A 15,664-nucleotide genomic window follows, 5' to 3' on the forward strand; every position below is an offset into this window, starting at 1 on the left:
TAATGTAAAAGAAGTAAATATCCAACCCAAAACCCCTTAGGAAGCTTTATACATTTACTGGTTTGGTTTTAGCATGAAAAACATAAGTGACATCTACAAAAATAATAAACTGGTAAAAAGACTAGAAACAACAAGGACCTTTAGAAGTATAAAGGAACTTTTATGTAAATATAGGGAAAATGAGGAACTTTGGGGAATTGAAACTAAGGAAACATATAATTGGATAAGGGAAAATTTAACCTCTAAAATTAAAAATAAAGTAGAGGAGGAAATATCTCGGTTAATTGGGACAGACCTTGGAGGTACTGGACCAACATCGGCTCTCCAAAAATACAAAGCTTGATATTCAAATATCTACACGACATATGCATACATGTAAAATATCTCATGTGCAAATGTGCGAACTTCACAAAATATCATGCGATGGCACAGTGCGAGTTTAGGAAACAAGACAGGATACAATTAATTATGGAGATATCCAAGAAATAAAAATACAGAAGAAACCAAGTTTTACATCAAGACGGCAACTTTAACAAAACTTTAATAGGAAAAATAACAGATAACATAACTAAAACCATGATGGCGTGTGACCAAGTCATAAACATAAAAAAAATGAATAGGCAAATTTTTTTGTAATCCTTTCAAATTAATTAGAAAAAAGAACTTCTAGGAAGATTTGTGAATGGGAGGGACAGGGCTGCAAAGGGTGAAAAGAAGGGGAGGGAGATGGGGCAATGGATAATCTCCCATTAAAGGGGACCATCACAAAGTGAACCCTTGCCCTCATACCCCCACCCCGGATTGGAATCTGCTGTAGCCGCCACCCTTTTAATTTCTTATAAATTTTCCTAAACAGCTTCAGTTTCTTTTTATTATCCATTACAATTAAAATTAAATAATTAAATAGACTTTAATTATATTACGTAAACTATCACAAATCCTAATTATCGGGACAGAGAAACTATATGGGAAAAGTACGAGATAATGACGTCATGGGTCTATGAAAGAGTCGGGATAAACACCTCATATAGGAAACTTTACATACATACACGAAAACAAAGGATCTAATAAGTCTCTCTTCTAATTCTATTTGCTCAAAATGTGCAGCTCTCGCACTGCACGGTAAATCCCCACTGTGTGTGTGTATGTGTGTGTGTGTGTGTGTGTGGGAAGAACAACCATTTTTAGAGATTTTGGCAGAAATCCAATAAATAATTTGAGACGGCCTAACTCTAGGTGGGAGAAATACAAGCAAATAAAAAAGTGTATGGACTCCAACTCGAGTACAGCGGATTTCAATTTACAAATCCAATATGTGAATAATGACACAATATATTTGCACACAGAACACATTAAGTTTTTTTTTCTTAATTAAATTATAATACACCGTTACTTAGCCAAAATTCAAAAATATATTAAATAAATAAAAATAAACCTTTTCTTGATCCGATTATAAGGTCCTAAGATTACTGGGGAGATTTGGGAAAAAATAAAGGCTATCCCAACATGGAAGCAAAATATAGCATACACAAACTATAGCATATATATATATAGCACACACGGGATATAGGCGACCTCTAGCCAAGGTCAACCAAGAGTATAGGGAAGGGATTTCAAGTCAGGTGATGGAAAGATGGAAACCTATTCGGAAAAACAACCCTATAGATAAAACTAGGTTTTAAAAGAAATACCCCGTTAAAAAGGAGAATTAAATTTTTTTGACCTAAATTCTTTTGCATAATATAAAACATACAACACATGGGGGGGGGGATAAATACACATAAAACACTATAATTTTTTGGAAAAGTGGGGTGGGGGGTCTGTCTGGTGCCGGCCCCCCCCCCCCGTACTTCGTCTTGTGGGGATAAATGTACGTCATTTCCTGCTGGCGTCCTCTATAGGTGGAAAATCGTATCTAAGTAACAGTGATGTATACTTTTATTTCGAGAAATTAAATTATTTTTTCTGTACACTTTATAGGTTTTTTTTGGTTCTTTTTGTTCAAGTATAACTACTTTTAATCATGTTATGCAAATCTGATGTATAAAGAAAAATGTTGGTGCATGGCCGGTAACTTTTATACGTCATGGCAACGGAAAATAAATTCCGCGCATGCGCATTTTGTGTGGGAGCACAAAACAAAAACCCACACAAAAACAAGCAATCTACTAAAACAAGCCATTACGTGAGAACTTGGCCTGAAAAGAGCAAATATAGGTACTATAAAATATTGCTAGTCTCGGATTTGACAATCCTTAGTTTTTTATGCTGATGAAACATTTTTCAGTAGAATTTCTTTTCCTACAGTTTAAATGCCTAATTTTACTGTTTATAATCATACATGTTCAAATGTACTGGTCACATATAACAATATCGTCGAAATATTAACTGATACCATGCTGGATTTATATAGAATGTCTAAATAATCATAAAACTAAAGGTGTAATTGATTATAACCAATATATATTTTTTGCAATAACAAGATAATGAGATCCGAACATTGACCAAACAGTATTTAGAGAAATTCAATATCGATTAGTTCATCCTCAACCTCCAGCTGATACACTTTATTGCAAGGGGTAAATGGTACCGTATTGAAAGACGTGTTAGGATAAAAGATACCGTTGTTAAAGAATATCCTGACCGACTGAGATCTTAACATCGTACATCATAGCTGAAAACAGTGCAAGCCAGTATACATACTTGCATTATGCTCACGCAAGAAATATTGTATCAACCAAATGGGTTTCTTGACCGAGCGATGTCAAGCCCTTGCGCGAATCCCGCTACGAGTCATAGGTTTCCCCGATTCAAAGGAATCCTGTACAACTACTTCTGCAAACTGGAAAGTCCAACGCGTCCAATCTATCAGTAATGTTACTCTAATTAATACATGACCACAAATCCCAACTTCCCAATTGTATGTCAATGTCACAACTGCAAAGCTTCTCTTCGTTAACTTTCCGTAACTTACCGCCAGTATTTCACGCCGTGAAACTATACAACTCAACAACCTAATACAGGGAACCGTTTTTACTACGCCACCTTAGGCCTTTTAAATCATGATTTTTAGCTTCATTTCGCCTGTAACTTTGTAACATATTTACCACCACAGCAACAACAAATGGCGCCCGCCGACGGCGGAACAGTCCTTTTCTGTTGATTCCATTGTATAATTTACCAATCTCCAGTCATAAATACTGCACCTGGAGTCACACGATCAATTCACGCAATTAGATTTGAATAGGGACTACTGAGTGACAGGGATACTCATGCGGCTCTTACCTGAATTCACCAAAAGTAAACCATGTCATCTTGAAACTCACTTACACTTCACTCCGTAACGTTTGCCCCTAGTAATTGGCTAATTATTTTGGTCTAAAGACTATAATCCCAGCACCGACTTCCCATATTCAAGCAAGTATATAAGGAATCCTTAAAATGGAGAGCGGTAAACAAATGCGCATACTCCAAAATATATTACAATATTATACATACCTTGGAATTTTATTAACTATTTTTGTTTACATATTTTCATTGTACTCGTGGATGGGTAATGTGATTTTGCGTTCTGCCTTGCTTATAAAATGTATTGTCTTTGGTCAACAAAAGTTGATTTAGAGAGGATAAGAAAAGAAGTTTTGTTAAACGATGATGGAATTAAATAAACACTGGGCACAATATCGTACGTTGCACATAAATCGCAGAGATTAATTGAGATTTTGCTTAACGGTCAATCAGTCCGCACTCGAAGTAGGGAAATAAGCGAATAGTGCAAAAGCCGACCATTGTCTGATAATCGACGTACATCTGCCACAGCCAGATATTGTAAAAATCCCATTACTACAGGTAAAAAAGAATTAACTACAACTGCTTCTTTGGGGCGTCATGTGTGACCAGTGTATATTAGTACTGTGTTAGAAAAATATTGCGACAAACCAAAGTAAAGAAAACAGTCACTTTTATCAATCAGTCCATATCGTTTTACAAATTATATTGAATAACTGACTTCAGTAGAACTCAGAAGAATGTATTCCTGTAAGCACATCACGATTGCGGTGTTTGTACATTTATATAAAGTGGGATCATTTTACAAGCAAAGTATACATTTAAAAATTAACACTACAAATGAGACAACGCTTAAGTACATACGGATTATAATCGTGAGATGGCAAAGAATGGTTCATATGTTGAGAGGTAACCAATACACCAACAAAATAAGAGTTTGTAAGAACATCTTATTTCCTTCTTAGATATACTTAGCCATAATGCAAATTGTTTCCTAATATGAAACATGTAAACATATTCCGACCATGCTGGAAACAAAAATAGTAAATTTAATTTAGTTCAGCGTAAACTGTAAGTTAGTTCTTTCCTTTTGGCATGGTGTCTGAATAAAAAAGTATATTTCTCAAATTTGCTAACCACTACACTGTCATTATGTAATTAGATACCTAATTGATGTACCATGGTTGTATACATATATCTATAAATATATATAGTTTTGTGGACATGTACGGTTGAATAATACCATCCCGTGTTTGTGTAGGAAAATGCGTACATCACAATCGCACTCGTAAATTTGAATCAATACCATCTCATGAATGGTTAGGGGCCGTCCATTTGGTATGTACGCATAGAGGGGTGGGGGGGGTAACCCAAATGCATAGGCTTGAGCATGGAGGTATACTGATAATATATGTACGCATTTAAGGGGGGGGGGCGCTGAAACCTCGAAAATAAGTTGTATAATACGTAACCTGTTCGACTTGGTTCAGTAGGCTTTTGCATTTTAGCGGACATAAGACAAACTTGTCCCACCCAGTCACACTATCCTGACACCAGGCCGACTAATCCGAACACTAACCTCTTAATGATCGGCACCAAAAGAGGCAGCTGCTAGTACCATTTTTATGTCTTTAGTATGATTCGGCCGGGGTTTGAATACGCGACCCCTCGCATCCGAGGCGGACGCTCTATAGACACATTGCACCATCGGAGAAGTCGCTTAGTAAAGAATGTACGATACTGGTTCCTGTTTTTCATGACAACTCGACCTGGAGACCTACCTGATGGAAAATGAAGGCGCATTATAAGGTTATAATATACGAGTCCATAAATACATAAATATTTTTTAAATTATAATTTTCGAGCAATTAGTGTCTCTTAGCATTTGACAAAGTCTGCTTTCAGTAGCGTACTAAGGGGAGGGGGGTTACAACATACTTCGATGCTAATACTACTGATTTCAAGCATACAATTAAAGCTAAACAACAGCATATAACATGTTTACATATATTATTAAGTACGTCTTCATTTGTCTTTCCGTACGCCAAATACCTTCCAACACAAAGATTTTCCATATAGGTAAATTAGTTGTACCAATCTTAAACAACCATATATTTCGACATATATAATATCAATGTATAGGTTTCTCATCAGTTTAAATCGATCTGTGCCAAAAAAAGTCGAGAAAATTAATAATAAAAAAGTTGGTATTTATGACTCATTATTGCTTGCGACTTTACCGATCTTCATATCCTTGATATGTGCATCTACCCTTCCCGTTTTGCGATAGTAGCACATACTTGGATGCTAATACTATAGATTTGAAGCATATAATTTAAGATGTACAACATTAAATAATATGTGTATGTATCTTATTAAGTACGGTTTCATATGTCTGTTTGTGCACCCGATGCCTTCCTATCCGAACGGTTTCCATATAGGTGAATAATTTATACCAATAGTAAACAAACACAGCTTTTGACAAATTTCATATTAATATATAGGTTCTCATCTGCCTAAATCGATTTGTGCCAATAGACGTGTGTGAAAATACAAAATAAAAATGTTCCACTTTTTACGGAATATCGGGTGCGACTTTACCGATCTTCATATGCTTGCTACTTTAATACACCCTTCCCGTTTTGTGATTGTAGCACATACTTCGATGCTAATATTAGAGATCTGAAGTATAGAATAAAAACTATACAATATTATAAAATGTGTGTATATATCTTAATAAGCACGTCTTTATTTGTCTGTCCGTGCGCCTAGATCCGACCTATACGAAAGTTTTTCATATGGGCGAATAAGTCATAACAATCGCAAAAACAACGGTTTTGACACATTTGATATCAGATGACAAATTTGATTTTAATTGATATGTTTCTGATCATACTAAATCGATCTGTGCCATTAGACATGTGTGAAAATGCAAAATAGAAGGTTTTGTTCTTTTTACTGAATATCGGGTGCGACTTTACCGATCTGCATATCCTTGCTACGTGAATCTACCATTGCCGTTTTGCGATCGTACTACATATTTCGATGCTATTGCTATATATCTAAAGCATATAATTAAAGCCGTACAACTGTAAATAGTATGTGTATGTATCTTATTAAGTATATTTTCCTTTGTCTGTCATTTCGCCTAATGTCTTCCTATACGATCGTTTTCCATACAGGTGAATAACTCATAACAATAGTAAATAAACCCCGATTTTGACAAATTTGATATAAATTGATAGGTTTCGCATCAGTCTAAATCGATCTGTGATAGTAGAAATGTAAGAAAATGCAATATGAAAGTTTTGGTATATTTGACTCTGTATCGCTTGTGAATTTAACAATCTTCATAACCTTGATACGTGCATCTTCCATTGCCGTTTGTCTCGGTATCACAAACTTCAATGTTTATAGTATAAATCTGAAGCATACAAGGAGAGCTATACAACAGTATATAATATGTGTATGAATCTTATTAAATACATCTTGATGTGTCTGTATGTCAGCCCAATGTCTTCCACAGCGAGCGTTGTCCATATTGTGTATTGTTCCACTTCCTATTTTTACACTACCTAATTTTGACCTAGTTTAATAAACACCCATTTCTACAGAGGACACATCTGTCGCAGCCTCGACATTTTTTTACACTTATCAGCATTGAGTCACTCGGACAAAAAGATTTGTCAAAAGTCATATCATTATTATTAATGAAGTGAAACAAGGACACATACGATGAAAAAAATAATACATTTCTCCAATTCACTTTTTTCCAACCAGGAAGTCCTCTTAAAATCTTTACCAACTATTCTGACAAGGCAAATACAATTCGTTCCATACCAATCATCCAGTCTGCTACTCAACATGTGTTATCTATGTGACTCACAGCTGATAACTGCATCTCCATCACTTTTTTAGAATTGTGTTTTGTGTTTTACGTGAATATGTCATTACTGATTTTCCGAGGTGGTTCTTGGGTATTTTACTTTGGAGTAATGAACATGAAACACACGTTTATGGTATATTTCATAAATAAATCAGCATCCTCTACATTACTGCTAATTTAAATAAAATTACGTGTATTACTATTAGGATTTTTCTCTCAAAAATAGGCAATTTTACTTTAATAGTAAATTTTCAAACGTCCATTAAACTAATCTTGATATTTAACTTATTTTGACAAATTAATTCTTTCTAAATGTCTTCTGTCTCCTATTATTTGCACTATTAGAGAAATAAGTTATGAAGTATGCAAAACAGTTTTGTACCTTAAACAGTACATGTACATTAAAGAATTGGGGTTCTGCATATTCACAATGCCATTTAATTATTGCAAGGATGTTGTACACTAAATCCAGTATTCTTTTATTATAAGTAAACAATTGTATTATTATACCATCATGATTTTCCCCCAATTTTATTCTTTCAGCTTTTCCAACAAAATATCTGTTCCAAAACAAATTTTTTGATAAATATAGGAATAAATTCTGAGTAAACACCATTTTTCTTTTGTTGTCGTTGTTAATGGTAGACTGAGAGAAGAAAATGCAGCAGCATATAATATGAACTTAAGTGAAGTTATGAACTTACTAAGCCTGGATTTAAATAAATGGTATCACTTGTATTTCTAATGACAGCCACAATCCTCTTAGTTTGGGCTCAAGACCAGCAATAGTGAATAGAGGTATTTCGAAAGACATATAACAGCTCACTCATTATAATGTTACTAATTAGCATTATTGAAAACTTCTTAGATATCAAAATAAATAGTATATATGTATAGTGCTTGTTGGCGACATTGGCAGATTATTCACTCCACATCCTGGTTCCCGGGCAGTTTTGATATCTCACAATAATAATCACGGGCACAGTGGCTCGTTACAAAGAAAATCAACAGATTTGGGTTCTAACCTGTAACACTATTAACATATTATATTGTTACAGGTTAGAACCCTATCCCTTGATTTTCTTTGTAACGACCCCTGTCATCATGGGCAGTAAATTTGAAACATACTACTTCCGGGTCAATCTATTTTTAAGGTGCAATATATACTAGTACATAATGGGAGGTAACTCAAGTTGTGCTATTCAATTCAATTCATTAATGAAAAAATGGAAATAAATAGGTAAAAAGGCAATTATTTATTTTGCAGATGAATATTTATCGAATATTTAACATTCAGCAGCGTAAATATGCATTTATTTTATTGATATTTGTGGCAAGAGTGCAGAAAAGGACGACGTGCTTCGTGGGCAGAAGGAAAGTGACAGAATGGGATTTGTTTTCCCACTAATAGGATGTACCCTTATGTTGTGGACCTTTGTAATGGGTAAGTTAAGCAATCCGTGGAAGAAAGAAGAGTGAAAATAATTTTACGACAAGTATGGCAGTTTATAAAGTATAAAACAGATAACCTGGACACGGATTCTTCCAATTGTTTGCTGCTATAGTTTGTACAACAATGTGAACCCATAATATATATGTATAATAACTGTCCTAGACAATTTAACCTTGAATATATTCTGTCACTGTTTGTAACAAAGGTATGGAATATGCCAGTTGGTTTTTGGACACATTGTCAGAGGTCAGATACATTGTGATTAAAAGAAAACTTGGACTCCACGAAAAACTGGTTTTTGGGGAATCTCTCGTTTTATGTGCAGTATTGTCTTTCACTTATGGTACGAAAATGTATAGATTATTGAGTCAAATGGTTAGAGGTAATAATTATGATAAATCGTTTCAGAAAAAAATTCGTTTTGCATACTTCTTTTCAGGAGATAAAAGTATAATTTATCATTATCAGTAGCCTCTTATAAATGAATTTCCACGTGGCCACCATCAGAGGTTTCAATTTATTCAGAGAACTTTAACTAAAAAATTACAAGTGAACACTAAATTTCAAAACTAAGTAACTTTCAAGTTTCATAAAAGTAGGCAATATATTTTCAGTGACATATAAACATTGTATTTCTTGTGATAGGAATGCATATTTGACATCATTGTAAAGAATACTAATTTAGATCTATGAAAAGTATATAAGTTTAGCCTCACACAGGTGATCATACTGGTAAATCAAAAGGTAAGTTAAAGGTTCTTTTTATGACATTCAATTAGAAATATTAAATGACGCATTTGTATAACAATATGTGGTCTGTTTTTCATCCATTGTCATGTTCATATAAATCATGCCTTGAATATATGCAATATTATGTCACATTTCAGGGAAGACCACATGTGGGTGACAATATTTTTTACAGGTGTTAAGAAACGTAAAATGTACAGTTTTATGGTCGTCTTGGTAGAAATAAATATGAATAAAAACGTGTTTTGACCTTGTTTACATATTAAACATCATTGTAAAGAAAACCAATTCAGGTCGATGAAAATATGTTCATAAACAAGTCTAGTCTCAGACAGGTGATCATACTGGTAAATCAAAAGATAGGTTGAAGATAATTGTTATGTTATTGAACCAGAATTATTAAATGAAACATTTATTAGAGTAACATTTGGTTTGTTTTTTGATCCAGTGTACTTTGACCATGTTTACAGGAAACTAATATAACGAATGTACAAGACAGTTATTTTGAGAGTTTAACTAGCAAACCTTCTACCTGTATCGTCATTGAAATACATTTAACATTTTATGTCACGTGACATAATTGATCTGAAATCGAATCCAGGAAGCCAGAATTAACTCCCATTTTTGCCAATATAATAATACTCTGTGAAAGATCATAACTTGCATTAATATCTAAATGCAATAAAAGGTCAACGCAGGTAATGTTGATATGGGTCAGTCTCTCGCTTAACGTATTCAGTCATATAAGAAACTCTCGCTCTTTCTAAAATTACATATTCGCTACACACTATCTTAACATATTCAAGACGTGTTCAAGATCCATCAAATGCTTGTGCTGGGCCTATGCACATCAAAATTTGTGAATCTTATAATTCAGTCGATATTTAGTCAATTGACAAAATTTGGGTATATTTACCATACAAGGCCAATTCAGATAATCTGACACTTGTCCAAGCACCTTGTATTGATTTTGGCCTGTATCTTGCTTGTGGTGCGCACGCATGTTTGAAAATCTTGGTATTTCTACAATTACATATTCACTATAAAATAGCTGAACATATTCAAGAGGTGCGCAAGACCATCAAATACTTGTGCTATGCGTTCATAAAATTTGCAAACATTACCATCCAATGAATATATTTAGACCATTGATGAAATTAGGTTATAGTACACAGCAGGAAGTTCAAAGCCTTCGAAGTACTCATTGTTATCGCTATTATAAACAGCTTCCATCCATTTGTATTGCAAATATTCCCATTTTTTTTGTACATTTACGAGATCAGAATTTTCCATTATTTCCTCTCCACACAGTTAAGATTTATTAGTGCTGAACATGCTGCTTTTTAAGATAATTAGCATGGACAGGTGGAGCAAATGACAAACCATGTCACCTTGTGTTAATCTACAGCCAGCGAGCACGTATTCTCAATAGTCTCGTTTTTATGAGTGCATGTTACAGCATATGCTGTTTCAGAGGGATTCTAACTTTAAAAACGAATAAGGCAGGCTAATAATAATTATTCATGACTGGTGCAGACTAAAATATTTTGCATATGATAGGTATCATTTGTATCGATTTTCTGTCTCTTGTGTATCGTTACAGCAAAACTATTGATATATTGATGATTCATTTCACCAATTGTTCTACTGGTATGTTATGCTTTGTGGAAAATGGATGAATAAAGTTACCTAATTCCAGACAGAGAGTGCATAATCATAGGACAGTGCAGGAAACTATCATTACTAGTGTGATGCAACCCATTCGCTTTTCTTGGTCACCATGACAATGTGACTACAATTATTATTATAAATGAGAGGAAAAAAAGAAATGCTCTTGGAAACTTTTGCACACCTTATTATAAATTTCATTGTCCTCTTTCATTACAGGGGCTGACCCTCCTAACATGTTAACAACTTTTTTCAACACATAATATGTCAAGCCAGGCAGTAGTGCAACAGAAAGGTGTCAGGCTGGAGGAGATCCTAATCCCACGTAAGTATCACTGTGCTATGTTAGTGATAAATGGGTATAAAAATGATTGGAACCACCTTGATCTTTGAGGGTAAATGTGAGTTCCAATGTAGTCATTGGTCCAAATGTACCATAGTATTGTATCTAGTCTATATGAGCACTACTTTGATATGTGTGGGTATACAAGTACCTCTGTAATTTTTTACTTGTCTATGCTGACATGCTGTTCACCTTTCCAGTTATTAGCCTGTACCAGGTGTGTCACCACATAAAGAAACTAATCATGAACGTATCTTAGAAAACACAGGTAATAGCAGTGCAGATTTTGACAAATCAGTACATGCTGGGAGTGGCCTAAGTGGTTAGAGTGTCTGCCTCTAATCCAGGAGGTCACTGGTTTGAAACCTGGTGGAGTCATACTAAAGACTTTTAAAAAATGGTACTAGCAACTGCCTTGCTCAGCATTAAGAGTTTAGTGTTAGGGCTGGTTGGCCTGGTGTCAGGATAATGTGGCTTGTCTGTCTTCACTTCAAACTATAAGCAGACATAGGGATATGATATAACTTGTTAAAGCTACATTAAAAAGCCCTGGGGAAGAAACACGTTGGACATGACATACTGATATGGTGAGTCCATCAGGCAGAGTTATATTCATGAGCCATATTAAATGAGTTTTTAATCCCAACTTTTAAATGTTGACATAATTTGACAATAGTTTTAAGTACCATAATACGATGACCATGCTATCTATGCAACTATTTGATCAGTGTTGATATAACAGTAATGCCAATTACTGATTTGATAAGAACATCTCAGAGAATTAGGCCATCTTTCCGAGAGAAAAAGTCTTGAGCTTTGATCAAAATACAGAAAGATCTTTTTTAATTGCTTGAAATCATTTGGCTTTTTTTGTATCATTAAACAGACATCATTTTTATAATGTGTTCATTAATTAGAAAAACATCAAAACTATGGAGCAAACAGAAATATAGGTTGAATATTAAGGACAAAGGAATTGATTGGGTACCTCTTTGCATATCTATTTTATTCTTCTTAGATGTGTTTAAATGTTGTCATATTAAGAGTTTTTTCCTTGCATTTTGAGAAATGATTTTGTTATCATTATAAAAGTGCAGTTGCTAAACTAAGTGCGTTAGGTAAGTAAAAATAAAACATCTGATTCATTGGCATTAAGGTCTTTTATATCTATAAATATAACAAATATGCACCATTTTCTGACACTCCCTTCACTTGATGTGCCATTTCACTGCTGTCTCTCAACCATGCTCAGTCTTTATATTCTAAAATATTGACATCTCTTGGTAAACAAGTACCACTGTAATTCATTAATTGTTCAACCGTCACGATGTGCAATTTGACACCACACAGCTTAGATCAGTCATACCCTAATATAATGTACCAGCAGATTATGACAGTTTGTTTGAAAACTCAGGTGGAACAGTGTAGATTTTAATTTACAGGTACCTAATGTGTATATCTCATACTTGTGGACAGAACTACATGTTATGTATTTTGTTCCAACTCATGTTATTAAAACTTTTCATTCATTTGTTGCTTACATAGAACTTTATTATGATTATTCTGGATTCAAGTCATAATACTGCAAGTTCTCGAACATTTTCATATATGATTTGATAATTAAGTGTGTTATTAAATTTCACAAGACTTGTAGGTTTTGCTTCTTTATGTTACTTATTTTGTGACCATAGAGTCGTAACAATAATAAACATGGAAGAAACCATTGAAGATTAAATTCATTTATATTAATAATAAGGAATTTAAAAACAAATACACTTCAGTATCCAGTTAAAATATTAGGTTTTGATTCATTTTATAAGTACTAACATTCTATAAAACAGAATAAAAAACAATTAATTCAGCTGAAAGAAATTGGTTTATAATAACGTTAATTTGACGTTTTTACAGGTACATCTGGAGAAAGGATGGAATTGCACTGACAAATGATGCACAGTATGAAATTAATTCAAACACAGGTGTCATAAGAATCAAACATGTGACAGTTGTAGGTGGAGAGGGGACATACCAGTGTTTTGCTCAAAATAACCAGGGAACAGCACTGTCAGGATTTTGGGAAGTCAGAGTTGCATGTAAGTCTAATTTGTACTCCCTCTGTCTAGATTTACTTGGAAGATTTTCTTTAGTTTTTAATGTTGAAGGGACTCATCAATAGGTCCAACGAAGAATTGAACATTTTTAGTGGAGTTGTAAACTTGTCCCAGTTGATGAACCAGGATTAGTATATCCATGTCTGCGCTTAGGATATATTTTCTGAAAAATGGAAGATTTATTTGTTGCAAGACTATTATCAACAAATTCAGGGCTGATATTACAACTGCCATGCTGTTGAGATGACAAGAAATGAAGTTCTAAATATTGCATTTATAGTTGTTTTTCAGTGAAGAATGACAAGTTGGTTAGATAGGTGGATTTGTGGATTTGTTACTCTTGCAAATTGTGAAAAGTCAGACTAGGCTGAAACTTGTCCATAAAAAATAAATAGAGTGATAGTAGAGAGAATGATACAAAGCTTTCCCGACAGTGAACAAACCTTGAATTTTGTAGATGTTGATGAAATTTGGGAATACAAACAAGAATTTTCTCCAACCACTTGATGATACAAGGTGGTCAAGTGAAATTGCTGCTGCATTGTCATACCTGCGTCAAAACGGAGAGGAAGAGTATTTATTTTCTCACAAATTAAGAGTATTACAATGTTCCTAATCTGCTGAAATATGAGGTGAAACTACAGCATTGATAAAATTTGACCGGGTCACACAAGTACACATATCTCACAACCTAACATTTTAGGTCCACTTTTCACATGATATCAACAAAATAACTTATTTCAGATATAGAAAAACTTGAAAATTTTTAAAGGAATGTTGCATACTGTTTGTAATAAGAAAGTGAAAGAACACAAAATTCTCTACATATTTATTCCAAGAATAAATACATGAAAAGATTCAAAAACATGGAGCATGTGTTAGTGATGCTTTATTCGTATCACATGACTAACATGTTGACATATTCTTTCTACTTGACAAATCTGTCTCGTTATCAATGTTGTAGTCAGGGTTTGCCCGATACCTTAAAAAGTACTTGAAATTTGATTCCTTCTTGCAGAATACCTGAAAATTGTTTTACCATGAAAAGTATTTGAAAATAAGTCTCGGTCCATGATTATGATTTTTGGCATATGATCTAAAATTCGTGTGCAAATTTTTGTGTGTAAATTATGTCTGTATGCCTGTTGACAGAAAGGCGGCTTTCTACACAATGTACTTTCATCTACTTGTAAATGTACCTGTAAAATTTCAATGAAAGATCAATCAACAGCAGATATGACAAATTAGATGCGGCAGCATGTGACATACTTTTGTGGCAGATGATTTTTAAATACATTGTGAATGCATCATATATTGCATCAAAGTTGTTCCAGAAATCAGTTTTTTTGTTGCTGTGGACAACGTTAGGTATGCATAAATCATGCAAATTGTAAGTGTTGTGCATTTATGCATCTCATCTGATTTTTGGGGTATTATCATTCACATAGCAGGTGTCTTAGATTCACAATAGGCCCAGCCATTTTTGTTGTTGAACCTTATTTGCTTTGTAATCTATATTTCTTGTTTGATTTTAATTCTTTGTTTTTCTTAGAAATAATGTGTTGTTGTTCTCCTAAGATTATTTTTTTCCTCTCAGTTTTAAAGTCTATTGCACAATAATTAGGAAGCCCCTTGTCTGGAAATTACAACATTCTCACTAATCCTTTAAATATTGATTGATAAATATACCTAAAGCGTACTGAGTCCTTGAAATGTCCTTGAATTTTGTCACACCAATGGTTATGAACCCTGTAGTTTTGTATCGTCTCTTAGCTGATTAAAGACGTAAGGATTATAATACTTGCAATTTGTGAGAAAATAAAATTATTTTTCCCTTTGCTTTCATACAGGTGTTGTTCCATAAATTATTCACTGTAATTACATAAAAATATATTCAGAGATAGAGGAGGAAAGATAGAGATAACGGTAGATAGTGACTGTACAGAGTGAGTGATAACATACTAATTCCGAACCTAACATCTTTTATTTGCACAGCAGTGATATCTGGCTTAATGCAAGTATTGCTGAACAAACCTGAATGCTGCTAATATATTTAATTTAAATACTTCAATCTGTCCACATTCTTAATTGCTCACTCAACCTCCTCAGGCTCAATTCTATCAAATTTGTCCTCTTCACTGTCACTGCCATCACATTTAGTGTCTCTTATG

At 33.9% G+C, this 15,664-nt stretch overlaps 1 protein-coding gene across 1 annotated transcript in view; it reads left to right on the plus strand.

The window, feature by feature from the left end:
• The first annotated feature begins 8,543 nt into the window (after positions 1-8,543).
• Positions 8,544-15,664, plus strand: part of LOC149788780 (uncharacterized) — a 67,367-nt gene continuing 60,246 nt past the window's right edge. Inside the window, exons 1-3 of the mRNA XM_089974909.1 lie at positions 8,544-8,618; positions 11,262-11,367; positions 13,294-13,475. The gene's annotated coding sequence lies outside the window, so the exon portion shown is untranslated. The remainder of the gene's footprint in view (positions 8,619-11,261; positions 11,368-13,293; positions 13,476-15,664) is intronic.

Source organism: Sinohyriopsis cumingii, chromosome 11, assembly GCF_028554795.1.
Source record: "Sinohyriopsis cumingii isolate HCF-2022 chromosome 11, ASM2855479v2, whole genome shotgun sequence".
Classification (NCBI taxonomy): Eukaryota; Metazoa; Mollusca; class Bivalvia; order Unionida; family Unionidae; genus Sinohyriopsis; species Sinohyriopsis cumingii.